The sequence below is a fragment of the Leptonychotes weddellii genome, chromosome 2, assembly GCF_054177405.1.
Source record: "Leptonychotes weddellii isolate Sample4059 chromosome 2, ASM5417740v2, whole genome shotgun sequence".
NCBI classification, from domain to species: Eukaryota; Metazoa; Chordata; class Mammalia; order Carnivora; family Phocidae; genus Leptonychotes; species Leptonychotes weddellii.
In genome coordinates this window covers 29814745-29824665 of record NC_138370.1, presented here as the reverse complement: position 1 = coordinate 29824665, position 9921 = coordinate 29814745, and the positions used below count along the sequence as shown (strand labels likewise).

General features: G+C 35.8%; 1 pseudogene; it reads left to right on the top strand.

Moving 5' to 3' along the window:
- The first annotated feature begins 6329 nt into the window (after nt 1-6329).
- LOC102738371 (nudC domain-containing protein 1 pseudogene) lies at nt 6330-9705 on the top strand (annotated as a pseudogene).
- The last annotated feature ends 216 nt before the right edge of the window (nt 9706-9921 follow it).

The window sequence follows — 9921 nt, the reverse complement described above, 5'->3', positions numbered from 1 at the left end:
TTTTTTTTTTAAAGATTTTATTTATTTATTTGAGAGAGAGAGAATGAGAGACAGAGAGCACGAGAGGGAAGAGGGTCAGAGGGAGAAGCAGACCCCCTGCTGAGCAGGGAGCCCGATGCGGGACTCGATCCCGGGACTCCAGGATCATGACCTGAGCCGAAGGCAGTCGCTTAACCAACTGAGCCACCCAGGCGCCCCCCACATTTACTTTTTTAAAGATGCTTCTCCATTGTCTTCTGGCTGGCATTACTTTTCCTGAGAAATGGGCCATCATCTTTTCTTTTTTGGTCTTTTTTTTTTTTTTTTTAAGTGTCTTTTTTACTCTGGTTGCTTGTAAGATTTTCTCTTTATCTCTGGTTTTTAGTATTTGATTATAATGTGCCTTGGTGTGCTTGAGATTTGTTGGCCTTTTTGCATTTGTGCTTTTATAGTTTCCTTCAGATTTGGGAAGATTGTGGTCATTATTTCTTCAAATATTTTTTCTGTCTTTCTTCTTCTTCTCCTTCAGGACTCCAATTGCATGTATATTTGGCTAGTTGGAGTTTTTTCACATCTCACTGATTTGCTTTTTTTTTTTTTTAATTCTTTATTTTCTGTATTAAATTTTGAATAGTTTCTATTATTATTCTTCAAGTTCACTCTTATTCTGTGATGTCTGATCTGCCATTAATTCCATCCAGTGTGTTTTTTATCATAGACATTGTAGGTTTTGTTTCTGTAAGTTCTGTTTTTCTTTTTCTTTTTTTTATAACTTTCATGTCTCTATGTAGCATGTTTGATCTTTAGCTTCTTGAACATGTGTAATACAGTTAGAATAACTTCAAGTGTCTTTGTCTACTAATTCTATCATCTGTATCATTTCTTAGTTTTGACTGATTGATTTTTCTCTTCATTTTGGGTCATATGTTTCTTCTTTGCATGTCCTGTAATTTTTTTTCCCCCCACTGGATGCCAGAAACTATGAATTTTGCCTTTTTGTATAGTAGATATTCTGGGATTTCTATTGATGAGCTTATGTTACTTGGACGTAGTTTGATCCTTTTGGGTCTTGCTTTTAAGCTCTATTAGGCAGGACCTGAACATTTAGTCTAGTGCTGATTTTGCCCTATTACCAAGGCAAAAAGCCTTCTGTTTATTCTACTCAGTGCCATACTGATTATGAAGTTTTCTGCTGTGAATGGTAGGAATAGGCACTCTTCCTCATCCGGTGTGATCTGTGGGGTTTGCGCCCACTAATCCTCTCAGAGGATTCTTTCTCTGGCTTCAGATGGTTTCTTTACATGCATACATAGCTCAGTACCTAGCTGAATATTTGAGAGGAACCCTCTGCAGATCTTTCAAGTTATGCCTGTGTAGCTCTCCTTTCTAATACTTTGCTCAGTGAACTCTAGTTGCCTTGGCTTCCTCAGACAACCAGCTCCATCTCCTCAATTCAAGGAGACCACTGAGCTTTGCTTGGGTTCCCTCACCTCTCATTATGATCTGTTAACTTTCCCTAGGCAGCAAACTGGGACAAGTGTAAAGCTTGCCTTACTTGTCTTCTGTGTCTCAGGGATCGCTTTTCTTTATCTGTTGCCCAATGTCTTGAACACTGTTGCTTAATGTATTTTACCTGGTTTCCTGGTTGTTATAGCTCCCAGGATAAATCTGGTCCCTGTTACTCCATCTTGGCTAGAAGTCGACGTTGGAACTACGGATTTTAATGACCATGTATCATTTCATTGAGTGGCTGTGCCATAACTTGCCTTAGCTGTTTTCTAATTATTTGACATTTAGGTTGTTTCTAAGTTTTTGATATGCCATCAGTAACTTTGTACTGTACATCTTAGTAGTTATGTACTTTTTCCAGTTGAAGGATAAATTGTCAGGAATGAGATTATTAGGTTGAAGGTATAATCCTTTTAATGGTCCTTGACCAAAATTCCAAATGAATTTGTGTTAATGTCACTGACAGTATGAAGGTATCAGTTTCGACATAACCTTGCCAGGTTTGGATGCTTTTATTTAAATTCTGTCTACTCATTAGTAAGTATAAAATGAGAGATCAAGCTGACTTTAATTCTTCCTATTATTTTTAATTGGGTTGAATGTTATTTCATGTAGTTTCATACAAGTTTCAACAGAAATTTCTGGTACTTTTACAAACTTAAAATTATGTGGACAACTTTACAGCTTATCACTGCTGTTTATACTTACTATATCCTTTCTTTTTCTAAAGAACATGGAATAGATCAAATTAAAGTGAATTAATGAATTTTAAAATTTATAATAAGTCTTAAAACCCAGAAGCCATAAAAAATAAGATTAATAAATGCAACGACCTAAAAATAATAATAAACTTAGGCATGAAGAAAAGCATTGTATCCTAAGACAAATGACAAAGTAGGGAAAATACTTCCAACTCATATCACAAACAAAGGTAATTTCCTAATATATAAAGAGCTTTTAGAAACTGAGAAGAAAGGAAACAATAGTCCAATAGAAAATAGACTGAGCAGAAAAAAGAAATACAATATTTCCTTACACATGAACAGTTGCTCACCTCATAGTATAAAGAAGAATATAAATTAAAATTATATGAAATACAATTTTTCACCTCTTAGGTTGGCAAAATGCAGAAGTTTGACTCTATGGGTGAAGCTGTGAGGAATTCTTGTATATTGCTGGCTGGCATGCTAAATTGTAACCACCACTGTGGTGGATAATTTGACACTACTTTAAAAAATCATGAATGCATTTACTCTCTGATATAACAGTTCTACTTCTGCAAAATTATTCTATATATATACCTGCACCAGTATGATATCCCATAGGTACAAAGTTATTTATTATCACATTGTTTTAGAATAGCAAAAGATTGGAAAAATAAAAGTATCGGTAGGGTACTGGTTAAATAAACTATAGGACGTCCTTGTAATGGAGTTTTGTATACTTGTGTAGAAAATGAGGTGGTCCTCTATGTATGGTTTAGGAAGATATATAGATAAGTGAAAAAAAATGATTTGCTAAATAGTGCTTATGATATGCTAACTTGTGGATAAGAAAAGGTTGGCAATAAAAGTGTACTTTATTTTTTGCTTTTATTTGCATGAAGAAATAGTATAAGATTGTATAGGAAACTAATGAAAGTAGTTGTCTAATGGGAAGGCAAAAATGAAGTAGGCAGGGCTGAGGTATGAGCAAGACTTCTCAATGTATTCAATTTCTGTCAGTTTGACTTGAACAATGTGAAAATTAACGTAAAACATTTATAATCACCTACTGTGTTTTAGTTAATATGCATTAACTTCTAATTTAATGATCATTAATATAATTTTTTTTCCTCTAGAAAAGAATACTGCATTGAGAGATGGACTTCTGGTATTCTTTTTTGCAATTGTTCCCCTTATTGTACTTGCTGCTTTTGTCTTCATCAAGAGAGATCAACTGTGGAAAAGCTACTTCCGAAAGAAGAGATCACAAACATATGAGTACTTAGATTTTTTTCTTTTAAATTCATATTAAATAATTTAAAGTAATTATTAATGATGATAGTCATATCATAGGGGTTGGTTTAAAAATAGGGTTCTAAGAGTTAGCTGGGATCAAAGGATAGTGGTGACTCAGCCACCTCTAATAACGGTGAGGGGAAAGGATTATAAGCTACTGAAAATAGCCCGCAAGGTTCATCTTGTTTGACATTGATTTCTGGTACTGGGGGTGAATATAATTTTGGGCTACAACTTTTTAATTGCGCTTCTTAATTCGAGATTAAAATATGAGATAAAGGTAAAAAACATAAATGTCAAAAAATTGTCTTCCATGTCTGTTTGAAGTATCAGCTTCAAAGAGTGTTTCAAATATTGAAAGCATATTTTGTGAATTACAAGTTTTTAAGAAATAAGTTTTGGTGGAAGGAAGGGCTGTCAAAATTCAGACACTTGACATTTCTGGTCTATGTGTCAGACTCTTGTACGACTGTCTCTCAACTATCACTTCTAACATGTTGGCATTAGAATACAACATATATTAGCATAGCCTTGTAATCCGTTTGCCATTTGCTAGAATTATGAACTGGAATAATAAATAAAACTCTCTGAGCTTTGGTTTACTTCCTCTGAAATAGGAATAATATTACCTGTCTCTTAGGGTTGATGTGAGGATTAAATGGGAACGTATTAACAAATAAAATCCATAGCACATTGCTGGCACAATGTAATTACTTAAACACTCATTTTTATTATGATAAAAAACTAGTTTATTATGATAGTGATTTCTTACTTAGGATATAATATTTTGCTAGGGTATCCTGATGTTAGCTTTAATTTTTAACATATTCTAAAACAGATTTATCTTCCTATTCTTTCTTTCTCTTACTTCCTATCATACTGGAACCGACCAATCCATAGATAATTCTCCAGTCTGCATCTCTGAAATTTTAGTTCCATACCCGTAGCTCTCTCCTATACATCTCTACTGAGCTGACTTGCTGTCGCCTCAGCATGTCTAAAATTTAGTTGCTATCTTTCCAACCAGCTTCTTTGCTCCTCTTGGGCTTCCTAATTTTTAGAGTGACTACTTCATGTTTTGTGTATTCAGCCTTAGAATATGCATTTACTCTTTGATTTGAGGAAGACCTGAGGAGAAAAGTTTGGAAACAAACACTGGCCTAATTGGCCAAATTTTATGGTTCCTTAGAATTTCAGGTTATTTAATTTTAAAATGGGGTTAATGAAACTTTCTAGTACTGTAAAGATGAAAAATGTGTGAACTGTTAAACATGCCATAAAGATTTTAGCTGTCATTGTGACCATCATCACCACCACTACGAACATCATTATTCTGTTTCTCAGAAAATGCAATGCATGTGTAACACGTCACGTAGAAACAATCTAATCTTACCTTAGCTCAAAAGTAATCGTCTCTTTCAGATCAGATGGCAAAAACCAAGCGAAAGCTTCTAGACAGCCAGTGAGTGTTCCTCGACATGCTTCTTCAGTGACTTCTCCCAGAGAAGTTGTAAGTTTAAAACAAAAAATATTTTTTTATTATATTATGGTATCACATTGCTAAAAATTTCAAAAATAATTGCTACATGGGTATAGAAATAAGCATAGATGATTTCTTAAGAATTTAAGAGTGTGGGGGCGCCTGGGTGGCTCAGTTGGTTAAGCGACTGCCTTCGGCTCAGGTCATGATCCTGGAGTCCCGGGATCGAGTCCTGTATCGGGCTCCCTGCTCAGCAGGGAGTCTGCTTCCCCCTCTGACCCTCCCCCTTCTCATGCTCTCTCTCTCTCTCTCATTCTCGCTCTCAAATAAATAAGTAAAATCTTTAAAAAAGGGGCGCCTGGGTGGCTCAGTTGGTTAAGCGACTGCCTTCAGCTCAGGTCATGATCCTGGAGTCCCGTGATCGAGTCCCGCATCGGGCTCCCTGCTTGGCAGGGAGTCTGCTTCCCCCTCTGACCCTCCCCCTTCTCATGCTCTCTCTCTCTATCTCATTCTCTCTCTCAAATAAATAAATAAAATCTTTAAAAAAAAAAATCTTTAAAAAAAAAAAAAAAGAATTTAAGAGTGTGGTCTCTGGATTAATGAAAACAATACCAGTGGGGTCCCTGGCTCAGAAGAGTCGGGAGAAAATATCGACATTAAGAATGCTTTGCCCTGAAACCAAGATTGGGAAATGACATGGGATATCTGCTGTCACTACTTTTTTCTATGTCTGCTCTCTGTCTGTTTTCAATGCCTGGCTTCCCTAGGGTGTGCGGCCAAAGACCTGGTGCTGAGCTCCTGGAATAGGCCTAATTGTCTCAGTACTGGGACCAGTAATCATTGTTCCTTTGAGTGTATTAGGGAGTACTGGGATAATAATATCCTTTTTTTCTTTTTCCGTATGCATGTATCCCTAAGAAATATATAATATTACTTCAGATGTTTTTAAACTTCATATATGTTTTGTTTGCTATTTCATGCATCTATCTGCAACCTGCTTTTTCCTTTAACATTGCTTTGTGCTTTAGCCCTCTTAATACCTGTAGCCCTCATTCATTTGTTTTCACTTTTGATGTTATGTTACTTAAATACCACGCAATTTTAAAATCCATTTTTCTATTAGCAGATTCCAATTTTTTGTAACTACGAACAAGGCTGAGATGAACAGTTTATATATATCTTCTCATGCACATGTGTGAGTTCTAGGACTGCATCGTCTAATGCAGTAGTTACTATCACATGTGGCTATTTAAATTTCATTTTAAATTAAATGAAATTAAGAATTCCGTTCCTCGCTCAGTAGATCACATGTGGCCACTGATTACCATATTGAAAAGCATAGATACAGAATATTTCCATCAATGCAGAAAATTTTATTAGAAAGCACTGATCTAGGAGCAGGTAGGAAGGAAAATGCTGGGCTGAAAGATATGTAACTATTTACTGGAAATTGCCAAATTCATTTCCAAAGAGGTTACACCATTGGGTGATTGTATCATCAATGGTATATGTGCATTCCTGTTGATCTACATCCTTGTCAACACTTGATATTGTCAGACTTTTAAAGTCTTTCCAATTATGTGGAGTTAAAGTCATTAGATATCCTTCCTCATGTTTTATTACAGACGAGTATGTGTGTGTGTGTGTATATATATATAATCTCCCTATTCTACTCCCTTTTCCTTTTTAAAAAGGAAACAAAAAATTGTTATGCTATTTTCCCTCTTAAACATATATGTTGGAGAATTTTCCATAACACTACATATGCAGGGTGCTCACACATGCAAGTTAGAAATTACATATGTGTTCTTCATCCTTGATATATTTTTTTCCTTTTTTAATTGTGTAAAATAAATATACCCTAAAATTTGCCATTTTAACCATTTTTGAATATACAATTCAGTGACACTAATTATATTCACAATATTGTACAATCATCACCACTATCTATTCCTGAAACCTTTTCATCAGAAACTCTATACCCAAGCATTTTCCGGGATGGGAACCACTCTGCCTGGGAGCCTCATTGCTATGAGCGAGGCGCAGACCTTTCAACAAGAGCTTTATTAATTCTCACGCTACGACCCAGGAAGGCTATGGAGTGGCTGCTAATTGCTCTCTGCATGTGAAGAGACCTCTGTTGGATCCCCGTTTCGAGGGTTACAAGCTCTCCCTCAAGCCGCTGCCCTGCTACCAGCTGGAGCTTGATGCAGCCGTGGCAGAAGTAAAACTTCGAGATGATCAATATACACTGGAACACATGCGTGCTTTTGGAATGTATAATTACTTACACTGTGATTCATGGTATCAAGACAGTGTCTACTACATTGATAACCTTGGAAAAGTTATGAATTTAACAGTGATGCTGGACACTGCTTTAGGAAAACCACGAGAAGTGTTTCAACTTCCCACAGATTTGACAGCATACGACAGTCGTCTTTGTGCATCTATCCATTTCACATCTTCTACCTGGGTTACCTTGTCAGATGGAACTGGACGATTATATCTCATTGGTACAGGTGAACGTGGAAATAGTGCTTCTGAAAAATGGGAGATTATGTTTAATGAAGAGCTTGGCAATCCTTTTATCATAATTCACAGTGTCTCACTGCTGAATGCTGAAGAACATTCAGTAACTATCTTACTTCTTCGAATAGAGAAAGAGGAATTGGATATGAAAGGAAGTGGATTCTATGTTTCTTTGGAGTGGGTCACTATCAGAAAAAACAAAGATAATAACAAATACAAAATTATTAAACGTGATATTCTCCATGGAAAGTCAGTACCACATTATGCTGCTATTGAGCCTGATGGGAAGGGTCTGATGATTGTCTCCTACAGGTCCTTCACATTTGTTCATGTTGGTCAAGATCTTGAAGAAAATAAGAATGAGAACATGTAAGAGAAAATCGAAGAACCTCTGTATTACTGGCAACAGACTGAAGATGATTTGACAGTAACAAAACGGCTTCCAGAAGGCAGTTCTAAGGAGGACATTCAAGTACAGTTTTTGCCTGATCACATCAATATTGTGCTGAAGGCTCAGAGGTTTCTGGAAGGAAATCTCTATTCATCTATTGATCAAGAAAGCAGTACATGGGTAATTAAAGAGAATAATTGCTTGGAGATTTTCTTGATTAAAAAGAATGAAGGACTAACATGGCCAGAGCTAGTGGTCGGTGATAAGCAAGGAGAGTTTATAAGAGACTCAGCCCAGTGTGCTGCAATAGCTAAACGTTCAATGCATTTGACCTCTGAAGAACTGAATCCAAATCCAGATAAAGAAAAACCCCCTTGTAATGCTCAAGAGTTAGAAGAATGTGACATTTTCTTTGAAGAGAGCTCCAGTTTATGCAGATTTGATGGCAGTACATTAAAAACTACTCATGTGGTGAATCTTGGAAGCAACCAGTACCTTTTCTCTGTCATAGTGGATCCTAAAGAAATGCCCTGCTTCTGTTTGTGCCATGATGTTGATGCCCTACTCTGGCAACCACACTCCAGCAAACAAGATGATATGTGGGAACATATTGCAACTTTCAATGCTTTAGGCTACGTCCAAGCATCAAAGAGAGACAAAAAATTTTTTGCCTGGGCTCCCAATTACTCCTATGCAGCCCTATGCGAATGCCTTCGTCGAGTATTCATCTACCGTCAGCCTACTCCCATGTCCACTGTACTTTACAACAGAAAGGAAGGCAGGCAAATAGGACAGGTTGCTAAGCAGCAAGTAGCAAGCCTAGAAACCAATGATCCTATTTTAGGCTTTCAAGCAACAAATGAGAGATTATTTGTTCTCACTACCAAAAACCTCTTTTTAATAAAAGTAAATACAGAGAATTGATTACCCCAACATGTTGGCTTTTCTGTAGTGGAAAAGTATTCGGTGATAGCCAGAAGGTTGGTAGTTATACTGTAACCTGTTAAGTTTTACTATGTTAAATAAAATTATCTTGTATGAATTTTTTATTTTTTAAAGGATATTGGAAATATATTCAAGAGATTATGATTCTGTAAAAGTTATGGAATGAAGCTGAAAATTTAGAGGAAGTTGGCTTCTATTAAAAAAATGTAAAAGTATTAGTAAGTATAATCATTTTTAAAAAACAGGCTGGAATTTCATCTTTGTTATGAAAGATGTACAATTCGGTGTTTAAAAATAAAAATATTTATCATGGAAAAAAAAAAAAAAAAGAAACTCTATACCCAAAGCAGTAACTCCCATTTTCCCGGAGCCCTTACCCCTATCAACCACTATTCTCCTTTTTTTTTACTGAGATGTAATTGACATACATTTATTAGTTTTGGGTGTTCAACATAATGATTCAATATTTGTATATATTGTGAAATGATCGATCACCACAAAAAGTCTAGTTAATATCCATTAGCCCACATAATTTTACTATCCTTGTGATGAGAAATTTTGAGATCTATTCTCTTAGCAATTTTCAAATATACAGTACAATATTTTAACTATAGTCACCATGCTGTGTACATTACATTTCCATGACTTACTTATTTTGTAACTGGAAGTTTGTACCTTTTGACCTCCTTCACCCAATGTCACCCCATCCCCCACTCCCACCTCTGGCAACCACCAATCTGTTCTCTGTATGTATGAGTTTTTTTTTTTTTTTTAAGATTCTACATATAAGCGAGGTCATATAGTATTTGTCTTTCTGTCTGACTTACTTCACTAGTATATTGCCCTCAAGGTTGATCCATGTTGTTGAAAATGGCAAGATTTCCTTCTTTTTTATGGCTGAATAGTATTTTATTATATATATATATACACAGCACATCTGTATGTATGTATGTATACCTAAGAGTGGAATTGATATGTTATATTGTTATTCTGTATTTAACTTTCTGAGGAACCACCAGATGGTTTCTACAGTGGCTACACCATTTTACATTTCTACCATGAGTGTTCTGATTTCTTCCCATCTTTGT